Source organism: Triticum dicoccoides, chromosome 4B (assembly GCF_002162155.2).
Source record: "Triticum dicoccoides isolate Atlit2015 ecotype Zavitan chromosome 4B, WEW_v2.0, whole genome shotgun sequence".
Lineage (NCBI taxonomy): Eukaryota > Viridiplantae > Streptophyta > Magnoliopsida > Poales > Poaceae > Triticum > Triticum dicoccoides.
The window spans coordinates 339,802,297-339,815,057 of NC_041387.1; the positions used below are offsets into that span (position 1 = coordinate 339,802,297).

General features: G+C 48.5%; 1 long non-coding RNA gene across 4 annotated transcripts; it reads left to right on the plus strand.

Moving 5' to 3' along the window:
• The first annotated feature begins 4,695 nt into the window (after window positions 1-4,695).
• Window positions 4,696-10,798, plus strand: LOC119296106. 4 transcript variants are annotated; one of them, XR_005144857.1, is made up of 7 exons: window positions 4,696-5,878; window positions 6,179-6,227; window positions 6,531-7,801; window positions 7,872-7,940; window positions 8,993-9,120; window positions 9,446-9,625; window positions 10,276-10,798. It is a non-coding gene; the product is annotated as an uncharacterized LOC119296106 (long non-coding RNA). The 4 variants fall into 4 exon arrangements; XR_005144855.1 differs by lacking the exon at window positions 9,446-9,625 and having other exon boundaries at window positions 4,701-5,878; window positions 6,531-6,606; window positions 7,682-7,801; XR_005144854.1 differs by lacking the exon at window positions 9,446-9,625.
• Window positions 10,799-12,761: the final 1,963 nt, after the last annotated feature.

A 12,761-nucleotide genomic window follows, 5' to 3' on the forward strand; every position in this document is an offset into this window, starting at 1 on the left:
CAGTACCGGGCCCATCGGCGGGGCCCGTCAGTCGGCGGGCCCCAGCAGTCGGCGGAGAAGACGGCGGCCTAAGAGACAGACGGCTGGGACCCACGCCCAGCCGGATTACCATTGTAACCCCGGGGGCGGGCCTATATAAGCCCCCCGGGGCACCCATGCAAGGGGGTCGCTTCTTTAGCACTAGGCCAGATCATATAGGAAGGAGGGAGCTAGCCTTGCCTTCTCCTACCTCCAGGAAACAGCTCAACGAGCAACCTTGTACTCACTTTGCCATAGTGATCATGCGGAGACCCCGCACAGCAGCAGTAGGGGTGTTATCTCCACGGAGAGCCCTGAAGCTGGGTAAGATTCGCCGGCGTGCATGCCTTCGCCTCATCCCGTTTCCAGGCACCGGCGACGTTCTACTCGCTCCCGCCATGATAAGTCGTCCTTTGGCATATGTCGCACCCAACCCCCGACAGTGATGCATAATTCCTTGTATAAACTCTCTTGAAAGTGATTGTCATCAATTACCAAAATGGGGGAGATTGAAAGAACATGCGGTGGACCCATGTTTGGTTTTGGCAATTGATGACAATCTCTATGGACTAATGGTTGCCTTGAGTTATATTTGAAGGGTTTGTCCATAGGCTTTTCTTGGAGTCCATTTGTTGGTCTCAAGGAGAGTTTGTGATGACCACGGTGCTATTAAGGAATTATCCAAAGATCAGTCATGTGAGTGTTGAGCTTATTGCAAGCATGTCTTGAAGAAGAAGATTGTGTGATCATTCATGTCTACCTTCAAGACATCATCCAAATGAAGAGAGTTGGAAAGATTCAAGGTTGATCAAGACTAAGTCAAGAGTGAATCAAGTTGATCAACTCACAAAGCGTAGAAGATGTACCGAGAGGGATCAAGTGATCCCATGGTATGGTAAGCATTGTCCATTGCACTCTGTGTACTAACCCATGGTCTATGTGAGAGTTCTATGTGGGGTTAGGTACGTGTCCATGGGCTTGCGTCAAGAGGCAGATATCATACAACCCATGGAAAGGATGACATCAAGTGGTGATCGTCATCAAGATTGCTGTGTGCAAGTTCAAGTGGAGCATCACGAAGAGATCAAGTGCTTGAATCTTGCCATCCATTGTGGTGTCAATGGACTTGTGAAGATGTGCCTAAGAGTGGCTCGCCCATAGTGGACTATGGGGGAGCAATCATCTAGTCTTCATCGAGCCAACGCAATCAAGAAAGGTGGTCCACTTGAGGGAGTCAAGATTATCTTCATCTAGCTCAAGTGGACCATGTGCAAGGCAAAGGTTTGCCCTTGATAGGTTTTCTATTTTACCGGTCTCGTGGTGGTAGTTGGGAGACCGAATTATAGGATCGTTTGCCGTACTATCAAGGGGGCTCTCAAGTTGGTAGCTTGATCGTATCGTTAGTAGAGAGCTCAAACCATTGCATCCTTGCATCATGTTTCTTGGTTCTTGTTTGGTTATCTTTGTGAGTCTTAGAGGTTATGGTCATCTTTATGACAAGCTTGAGTTCATCGAAAACGAAGTTCGCATGCGTCTTCTATGATGTTTTCGGTGTTGGAGGTTTTACCGGTCTTATCCGATGAAGGGTTCTCACCTTTTTCTTATGGAACTTTTCTCATTTGCTTATTCTTGATATTTCTATCAAGATTGTGTTAGCCCATGTCGTTACATTTCCAACAAACTTGGTTTCGCTGAATTCGGAGTCCGTTTGCAAAAGTTGTGGCTGTTTTGGTAAAGGCTGCAGCGGTACTACCGCGACTAGAGCGGATGTAATTTTTTACTAGCGCTCCAGAGCAGTACTACCGCGGCTCCTGAGCGGTAGTACCGCTCCAGAGCAGTACTACCGTGGCTCCTAAGCGGTAGTACCGCTCCGGACCAAAATCTCATGTTTTGCTCAGCGGAAGTAGGCACAGAAGTATTTTCTTAGTACCGCTCTGAAGCAATAGTACCGCTACCATTTGCGGTAGTACCATGAGGTCGAGCGGTAGTACCGTGAGAACGAACGGTAGTACTGCTCTGGCGGTTCTACTGGCCTTTTTGCCTCCTCGATGCTGTGTTTCGAAGGGGTACTACCGCCCTAGCGAAAGTACCGCTCCTTGTAACGGTAGTACCGCTCTGTGCGGGCTGTGAGCACAACGGTTGTATTTTTCTCCACCTATAAAAGGGGGTCTTCTTCTCCATTGAACCTTATCCTTTGAGCTCGTGTTCTTCCCCCATTATTGACCTTCTTCGAGCTTGCTATCTCTCAATCCCTCCAATGATTCTTGCTAGTTCTTGAGGGAAAAGAGAGAGGAGATCTAGATCCACGTTTCCACCAATCACTCTCTCCTCTTAGTGAGGGGAACCCCTTGGATCTAGATCTTGGAGTTCTTCGTGTTCTTCTTTCGTTCTTCCTCTCATTTTCCTCCCTAGCATTAGTTGCTTTGGTGGGATTTGGGAGAGAAGGACTTGGGCACTCTGTGTGCCCTTGCCATTGCATTTGGTGCATCAGTTTGAGTTCTCCTCGGTGATACGTGGAAGTGAAGTTTGAGAAGCTTATTACTCTTGGGTGTTTGGGCACCCTAGAGCTTGTTCCTCTTGGGTGCCTTGGCGCCCTAGACGGTTGGTGGTGTTCGGAGCTCAATAGTTGTGGTGTAAAGCTCCGAGCAAGCGTCGGGGTCTCCAATTAGGTTGTGGAGATCGCCCTGAGCAATTTGACGGGTACCGGTGACCGCCCCCAAGGGTTGCCAAAGTGTACGGGTTCGGTGACCGCCCCCAAGGGTCGCCATTTGTATGGGTTCGGTGACCGCCCTCAAGGGTCCCTTAGTGGAATCACGACATCTTGCATTGTGCGAGGGCGTGAGGAGATTACGGTGGCCCTAGTGGCTTTTTGGGGAGCATTGTGCCTCCACACCGCTCCAAACGGAGATTAGCATCCGCAAGGGTGTGAACTTCGGGATACATCATCCTCTCCGTGTGCCTTGGTTATCTCTTACCCGAGCCCTTACTTATGCACTTTACTTTGTGATAGCCATATTGTTCTTTGTCATATATCTTGTTGTCACATAGTTGCTTATCTTGCTTAGCATAAGTTGTTGGTGCACATAGGTGAGCCTAGTTGTTGTAGGTTTTGTGCTTGACAAATTAACCGCTAGGTTTATTCCGCATTTGTTTAAGCCTCTACCGTAATTATTTTAAAACGCCTATTCACCCCCCTCCCTCTAGGCGACATCCACGATCTTTCACACGTCCTAAGGACAAGGTATGTGCCCCCTTCCTTGGTCACTTGCATATACCATTAACTACGTTGGATTAGTACAATTTTCAACCCATTTAAAGGAAGAGATGGACCTATCGCTGGTGGTGCTTACACAAACTATTTCTTTTGATGCTACATTTCTAATGAAAATCCACGTATACCTTCAAGCCGGATTAAAATTACACGTGCGTTGCACGTGCGCATTTACTAGTATGATTAGAAGTTAACAACTACACTTAAAAGCGACCAGGTTTGGCTTGACGCCGGCGGCCTCGGTTCCTCAAACACGTTCAGCGCGCCGTCGAATTGGCCAGCTCCAGAAGAACATGTCCAGGTCGCCTTGGCAGGTCGCGAAGATCTGGCGGGGCCGCCCCTTCCTCCCCTCACTGTAGACGCCGTGCTCCGCCGCCACCCGGGCTCGCTCGCACCGCAGGCAGGCTCGCCCCGCCCTTGAAGTTGTGCGTGATGATCGGCATGAAGTACATCCTCGTCGAGACGGGACTGAAGCTGAGCGTGATGATCGGCATGAAGTACATCATCATCATCGTCGCCCCGCCCCTTCTTCTTCTTCTTCTTCTTCTTCTTCTTTTCTTCATCATCATCATCATCATCTTCTTCTTCTTCTTCTTCTTCTTCTTCTTCTTCTTCTTCTTCTATTATGGTGTTGTCATCTTTGTGTAATGCTTGCTAATTCAGGTGTTAAATTCCGAACCTTCCTAGTGACACTATCTCATTTGCTAGGTGATCAATAAATATATATAGAATTGTTCTCTCAAAGTCAGCTTTTGTTTTTGCTATTTGTACAGAAATTGACAGTTTTTAGATGGACCCACTAGGGATGGTATTTGGAAAGAAATTGTTCTCTGAAAGTCAACTTTTGTTTTTGCTATTTGGACAGAAATTGACAGTTTTAAATTCTAGAAGGTACTAACAAGTTTACTATGTGAGGAAAAACAGAGTTGTCTCTGAAAATTGATTTATTGAATTGCCGCATCAGCAAAAAATTGAAATATCTCCCTGAAAAGCATGGAAGGAATTGCTAGGAGGACACAAATAAGTCTCTGAATGTCAATGTCTGATGCACAATGCTAAAAATTCCAAAACGGCTAACTGTTCTCCTGCATTTACTGCATGGAATTTATAATCGTAACCTGGTTCTCACCCCAAAACTTCCCTGGTTCACAGCAGGTTTTGGCTGCAGCACCCCCACACCACTTCATAAATGCAGCTACTGACACGAGTCATTTAAAGATGGACCCACTAGTTCTTCGTATTTAGAAGATGTATCTGGAGCGTATCTCTGAATTGTAAAATGATTTCAGCATTCAATGACATGATCTGCCTAAAGTAATGTGAGGCGTGGATATCAGTGGGTGGAGCACCTCGGTGCCACAAATCCTCATCCGCCTCACATCGTGTAAAGTTCAGTAGTACAAGCTCGCCCAACGCTGGCGCCATCTTGTAGGCTTGTATTGACCATCGAATACCCAAACAGGCCGCGCAGGTACTCGTACACACATGGGCAGGAGCCTCAAGCTATGGCCGGCGAGCTCGCCCGTGCCAGTTATCGATCTCTCGCCCACGCCCCATAGCCGCCTCGCCGCCGCCCCAGTGCATGCCAAGCCGCGCCGGCCTGCCACCGCCCTGCTCCTTAGTCACTCCGCGCGCAGGTTCCTTGTCGTGGCCGCGTCGCGCCGGCCCGCGTTTCCACCGTTGGCCGCGCCGCGTCCAGCTTGCTATCGTGGTCGCGCCGTGCCCGCGCCCTGCCGTGGTCATGCCGCGCCCGCTCCATGTTATGGTCGTGTCGTGCTCGCTCCCTGCCCGCCAGGCCCGACTCGTTGTCGTGGCCGCGCCAAGCTCCCTGCCCGCCAGGCCCGACTCGTTGTCGTGGCCGCGCCAAGCTCCCTGCCCTGGCCATGCCCGGCTCCCTGCCGTGGTCGCGCCGCGCCCGCTCACTGTCGTGGCCGCGCCGCACGGGCGCGCGCTTTCGCCATCAGTCGCGCCACGCTCAGCTCACTGTCATGGCTGCACCAAGCTCCATGCCCTGGCTGGTGCGCCGCGGGTGTGAGGAGGAAGGGGACGAGGGGATAATGTCTTTTTTAGCAGCGAACGAGGGAATTAAACACAATAAGCGTCGCGTTAAGGACGCTCATTCCCGTGGTACACCTGTCCGATTTTACTGTGCATGTTTTACTGTACCGAACGAAACAAGACTTGTTCATGATCGCTCGACTGGGTAGCGGGCCGCTTAATCCCCCCACGCTCAGCGCCCCTCTCCTTCCACTCCCACAGCTAGGGTTAGCGTCGCCGCTGCCCTCCCTGCGCTCGCGCCTAGAGCTTCCGCGCCGCCATGTCCCCTCGCGCAAGCCGGCCTCACCGCAGAAGAGGGTCGTCCATGGAGCCTGTATCCCCGTCGTCGACCTTGCGCACATGAAAGGTCGCTGCTGCTGGTCGTGGTCACCCAGGTCGACAGAGCGCCCACCGCCCTGCAGCTCATCATGGAGCCTTGAACTCAAGGTTAGCGGCGAAGATGGGCGTCCCTACTGGTGGCCTGCGGAGAAGTACCCGATGGTGATGGTGGACGTGGTGGACGAGGAACATGTCGAGATCGAGGGTGTCAAGGTATGTACGGTCGCTTGCTCCCCCTGTCCTCCCCCTATCGATCTCGAGATGTATTGATGAATGATGATTGGGTTGTTCAATTTGGTGCTTCTGAGCGAGGAAGACTGCAGCGTGGGATGTCCTGAGTAAAATTTGTGCTTGTTGATTGATGCCCATGTGGAGCTATGCATTTATCCCAAGGGGAAATTTTCTGGCTTGCTTCACGGGCCATAGCTCCTCCTCACCAGCCCCACTTTGTCTCCCTGTGATTTAGTTGTTCCTGATCTTGGTGGCTGACATGTGTCAAATTTTTATTGGCAGGGCTACTAATGCAGAGGAGCAAACTGGAAATTCCACCTGCATATTTTAGGTAATTTATGTCATGTTTTTAAACCCTTTGTGTGCATATGGTAGGCATGAACTTGTCCCTGCAGCTCATGATAAGAGTAGGACCTTAAATTCCCTAGAATGAGTTCTTATAGCCTTTTGTCATTCTAGTGTGTATTTTCAATGGAAATAATCCAAGGGCAATCTTAGCTTATTCGTTGATCTGTTCTGAACCATGGTTCATACATATATTGTTGCAGTTGCCAATTAGAACAGTGTGATATACAACAATACGAGTTCCACATCTGTTTAGAGGACTTCTGATCTCATCTCACCTTCTTGGCAGAGTGTTCAATTAAAATCATATTTATTACTGGGTTGGAGCAGATGGATTGATTTCTACATGCAAAGTAACGCATCAGGTTGAGTTGAACGTGTGGTACTTTGCACCTTTGGTTATATATATCTCATTAGTATGACTATTTATTAGCATGATGGTTATGATATAATGTTGTAATACAACAAGGAACACAAGTACCTATACTTAACTAAATGATAAATCACTAACCCTTTTTACTAGAGTTTGCATTAGGCCAATCGACATGCTGCTATTAGATCCAAGTACACTCTACAACTCATGAGTATTTCTTTAGTATCTCACTTCTAATATGGTGTCTGCTCTGTTCGAGGTTATGTGTCCTCACTAGCGGTAGCAGCACCTTTGCCATCGTCCTTCTCTTCTACATTCACTTTTTTTAATCCCGTGTTGTTTAGATAAAATTTGGTGGTTTAGATGAAATTTTATCGGAGGGTTTCCCAATCATTAATTTTGTGGTGCTAATTTGTTCTTAATTTCTTATGTCTCTAGGTGTCCGCATTTTCTCTTGTAAACCTCTTTTACTTGCCTATCTCCCTACCGGTATACATGTCTTTAATGGATAGTTTATTATACAGAGTTTTCTTTCATAATTTTTTAAAAAATTCTCGATGAATGACGGGTAGTGTCCTACTAGAATATTGGGAAAATGAAAATCGACTCTGGTTATTCACTTATTCTAGCATGATCACTATCACACTGAGTTTTTTTGCATGCTGTGACACCAATATACTTGTAATCTTAGTACTGGGTTCTTCTAAAGGATGATTTTCTTCTCATACTACAGCTGGAATGATCAAAATATGTGATCTCGAAGTCACTGTTCTTCATGCTTACTTATCATTATATTGTTGTCATTGGATATTATATAGAGACCAAGACTGCATATGGAAGTCATTTTATAAGCTTTAGAGTTCCAGCAACGAGAAAGAAAATTTGCGATATCATGTTTAGTAGGTCTATAGTTTTCTTACTCCTATATTGGGTGTTGCATAATGAGCTAATTGATATTGGACATTATGTAGAGTCTTAATTATCTTCATTGCAGTATCACATTATTTGACTCTGTTGATTCATTGTGCTTGCCATTAGTATTGTGAAAACATCTGCCTTCTTTGCAGTAATTTTGAAGATATATTTTATGTGGGTCATTTTATAAACTATGTGAAGGATGAAGCACGCATTATCCCAGACATCCCTGACTGGTTCGTCGAAAAAGATCAGCTCTTCACCAGTATAAAGTAGGTTATATACTTTCTTTTTCTCCTTGACTGAAGTGTTAAGGTGTTGTAATGTATAATTTCTAATTAGGTAATTCGAGTTGCGATCTCAAGAAAAGGACAATACCCAGTTGGATTCATTCACTTCGGCAGTTTTTCAGTAAGTAGTTGTGTAAATTCTGATCTATGTTTTCAAGGCGTCGCCTAGGCGTCGCCTAGGCGACGCTTAGGCGTCAGAGCGCTCGGGGACGTCAAGGCGTCGTCGTCGCCTTAGTTTTCTGTCTAAGGCGTCCGCCTTCTGCTGTTGAGGCGTCCAAGGCGTCGCCTAGGCGGATAAGGCGCCGCTTTAGTTGATTTTGGACGCCCTGGACATGCGTGGGCAGGTTGAGCGGGAACCAGCAGCTGGCGCGCGCCAGAAAGAGGAATTGGCGGGAGGGAAGAGAAATTGGGCGGGAGAGAGGGGGTAAACAGAGGCAGGAGAGAGAGGGGAACACACCCGTGACTCCAAATCGAGGGGAAAAGAGAGAGGAGCTCTCTCCTCTCACGCCGCCGGCCCAGATCCGCTACTCCTCCGCCGGCCTCCCCCTGTCCGGCCAAGCTCCTCCTCCACAGGCCCTTCCCCTCTCCGGCCAAGATCCATCTCCGCCGGTCCTCCCCCTCTCCAGCCAAGCTCCTCCGCCATATTAGTACCCCTACCGCCTAATAATAAGTGTCTAAGGCGTCGCCTCGCCTCGCGCTTTGAGCGCCTAGGCGTTGAGGCGCCCCCCCAGCGCCTTAAAGCGCCTGGGCGCCTTGAAAACATAGATTCTGATCTCTTTTTAATTTGTATAATTCAAGTTATGACCAAGTAGTATATCTTAGTTTTTAAATGATTACAGGAGCCTGACAAGGCAATAAAAGAAATGGATGTGGTGAAAGACATGCTATTGGTAGGTGTTATGTTGTTGAGATTCTAGACTCTTTGATTGATTAGATGTGTGTAGACAACATAGAAATGCACAAGACAACCGCGGGAGGTGCGCCATTGGAAAGTTTGGCCACCATTTACTTGTCTAGGCATGCAGAGCTATTCTTCCTTCTCTTGTGTTTATATGATTGGATATTTGCATATGCCCAAATATCTTTACCAAAACACATGACGATAGGATGGTTTCAGCAATCAAGTTGACTTGCAACCCAGTTTTATTTATTGTTCATTACCTTCTGTTGCAGGGTCTTTTGTGTAGTGGCGTACTGTTGTTGGTAACCTTGCATAGTTATTTGCGTTTCAAGTGACAATTCAAATGCTAACAATGATTGGTGTGGGGCTCGGTGGTACAGTTCCCTGACCTTCCAGTCAGGTAAGACATTGAACACTAGATTTATACATTGTCCTTGATCTCATGATGTTCAATCGTACATTCATGTCACACGGTGCTCGGGGAAGCTGAGAAACATATCTTTGCTGAAGAAAATAAATGAATCTGTGAATTGGAGGATGTGTTCTCACCTTCTTAATGCTCACATCCTCTTACCTTCAATTTGAATGCTACTTAATGAGTTTCCATTGCCAGCAAATGAAACAGTCTCTGGAGCATTCGATTATTGTAGGTCATTAGATAGTGTTAAATTGATTTAAAGGCAAATCTTATCAAGCAAAACTAAACCATCTTTCTATTGTGTTAGCTCTATATTTTGTAGATATGAAAAACATGATGCCAATCGCACATATTACATTTGAGTTCTCAAGGCTCACAAGAACAATGGACAAGTTTCTGCGGGTGCTTATTTACTATTTTGTTCTATTCTTCTCCACACTATTGAAAACCAGCATACCCCAGACATGTAAAGAAAGGAAGTTACAGGGTATGATACATTATATATCATCATATTTCTGTAACTTTTGCCTTGCGGTCTTCAGTACTTGTGGTTAGCTGATATTTTTCCTGATTCTACTGATTCCTTTGAGCATGGCTATCTGGCATGGTTTGCAATGTTAATGCTGGCCCGAAGATTTCGTAGAAGCATTTGTGTGTTCTCAAGTTTAGGAGTTACAAGGAGCAATGGTAGAATTTGGCAATCTGTTATGGTTTTGCACTTTTGCGTGTCTTCTTCCGGAGAATGATCTTAGCTTAATTACTTAGCTTGATGTCTTTTTTCTAGGATGATCCTTGGCCCAGTTACTTAGCTTGACGTATTTTTTCTAGGATGATCCTTAGCTTAGTTACTTAACTTGATGTCTTTTTTCTAGGATAGGTCTGGAGCTTGGGTCCACTTATGTCTAAGTTGGAGCCTTTTCTCCAAACAATTTATAATATTCATCTCAGTTATTTATAAATTTAGCATCTAATTCTTCTCATTCAATGATAATTAAGCCTGTTCCATCTGCCACTTCATTTGGTTGTCCGCTAATTCGGTTAAAGGTTTCATTATTCATTACATTTTTAAGCTTGGAGCTTTTTTATTTCCTACTAGAGGCATTTGAATTAACCTTATTACTGTCCCAAACTATGTAGATGTTCCACGAGATGGTCCAATTGTGGAATATGAGAAGAGAATTGCATCAGGAGATATTGAAGATGGTGATAGCTTCCAGGTTATTGCATTGGACCTGATCAATGCTTTTCTTACATGATCTCCTCCATATTTGGTTCTGGATGCATGGTTTCCATCTACCCTTGATAGTGCGCACATGCACACCAGGACTGAAAATCGTCAATGAACATTGTAAATCGGCTACTGCGCGTTGGTAGTGCCCCGCCTTCTAAAGACACTGCGGCATAGTCGCGTCGACCTCAGCGGCAGGCGCAATGACTGGTTGCACTATGGCGAGCAGGAACTCTCAATTGACAAGCGGCCAGTGTTCCAGTTCCACACCCCCCTCGAGCTAGCAAAGATGACGGCGAGCGTTAGCTCGCGGGGGCAGCATAGGGCAATGGGGATGTTGTAACGCCCCGGATGCAACTTTCCATATTCGTAACTCCAACTCTTGCCTTTTCCGGAGATGCGTTATGTTATTTTCCTCCGTGGTTGGGTTTTTGTCTGTTGTTTTGCTTTTTGTTCTTGTTATGCATCTCGTCTTATGTCATCATTTGCATTGCATCGGCATCGTTTTCATAAAACTTGCATCCGTTCGGGTTCCGCCGGTTCTCTCCGTTGTCCGTTCTGAGCTAGACACTCTCGCACGCGCCCGCGGCACCTCCGAAATATTATTTATAAGTGGCATAAAAATGTTCTCGGAATGGGTTGGAACTTGGCATGCGGTCTTATTATAGTGTAGACAGGCCGCCTGTCAAGTTTCGTCACATTCGGAGCTCGCTTGATAGCCCAACCATTAAATATATAGCGGCACCGTTGCCGGTATTTACGTCGGACGTTTTCGGTCTCCGAAAACTGTTGCCGGGCTGCCTTCTCTTCTCTCTTCTCAGCCCAACCCCCCTCCGCAAAGCCCATCTAACCCGGGTTAAACACCCCCTCCGACCGGTGCCGTTGGATCGTCATCGGAGGCTCCAACCCCCCCCCCTGTCCCCGTGGCCTTGCACAACCATCGACCCCCTCTTGCGCGTGTCCGAAACCTACCCCGAACCCGACCCAGTCTGTCGTCACCGTTGGATCCGGATCATCCCCTAACGTCTATAAAACATCTCCGTTTTCTTATTTGGACTCTCCTAGTATATTTTTTTCTCGATCGTCCGATTTAAATCGGAGGGACCAAATAACCCTAACCAAAAATCCACTTCCTATATAAAGATCAACTCTAAAATCTAGGGACATGTCCCATCGATCCCTCCCGGCCGCCGCCACTGTCTTCCTTGGGATTTCATCCCGATCCAAACCACCTACCAGCGCTCCCCATGTCCCTCCTCGATCCCCTCGCCCAGCCAACCACCGAAGCCTGCAGCCTCCTCCCACCTGGGGATCATCTGTCGATCACCCCAGACCCCTCAATCGCAGCAGCAGCAGATCATGCCGCCGACCTCCTCCTCAGCTCCATTCCCTGCTGCCTGCACCTCCCTCCCGAGCTCCTCCCGAAGGCCAACAACGAGCCGCCGCCCTGGCCCCGGATCCAGCGGGACCCCGTCCGGCCGAGCCACGGGCGAGCAGCAGCTCCAGATCCATCGCCAGGTCAGCCCCGTCGCGCGCCATATTCTTTCCCTTCCTCCCTAGCTCATTTTGTAACGCCCCGGATCCGTTGAGCCAGGTGTCTGCCAGTTATTCGCCTTCATTGCCATGTCATTTGCTTGCGTGTTGCATTTTATCATGTCATCATGTGCATTTCATTTTGCATACGTGTTCGTCTCATGCATGCGAGCCTTTTCCCCGTTGTCCGTTTTGCAATCCGGCGCTCCTATGCCCTCCGGCGTTCCCCTTTTGTATCTCATTGTGAGCGGGTGTTAAACGTCCTCGGAATGGACCGAGTCTTGCCAAGCGGCCTTGGTATAACACCGGTAGACCGCCTGTCAAGTTTCGTGCCATTTGGAGTCCGTTTGATACTCCAACGGTTAACCGGGTAACCGTAAAAGCCTCCTTCTCTTTGCAGCCCAACACCCCTTCCAAAGTGGCCCAAAACCCATCTAACACCCCTCCATGCTCCTGGTCGTTCGATCACGATCGTGTGGGCGAAAACCGCTCCTCATTTGGACTCTCCTAGCTCCCAGAAATCTATAAATAGTCCCCTCCCCCGAAATTCGCGGTCTAATCCTACCCTAACCCTAGTTTTTCTCTCTCCGCCGCCGGACGCGTCCGCCCCGGCCGGACGTGTCCGCCCCGCCGCCCGCAGCCAACCGGAGGCTGCCACGTGGCCCCGGCCACCGCGCGCGCCACCTGCCCGCCAGGCCCGCCGCCGGCCCCCACGGCCCGCTCCGCCGCCCGCTCGCCTCCGCGCCCGAGCGCCGCCGCTTCCCCGCCGCCGGCGTGCTGCGCCGCCGTCGGCAGCCGTCATCTCCGCCGCCCCGTCCGGCTCCTCCATCGCCGCCGGCCGGACGCCCCCGCGCCGCCGTCG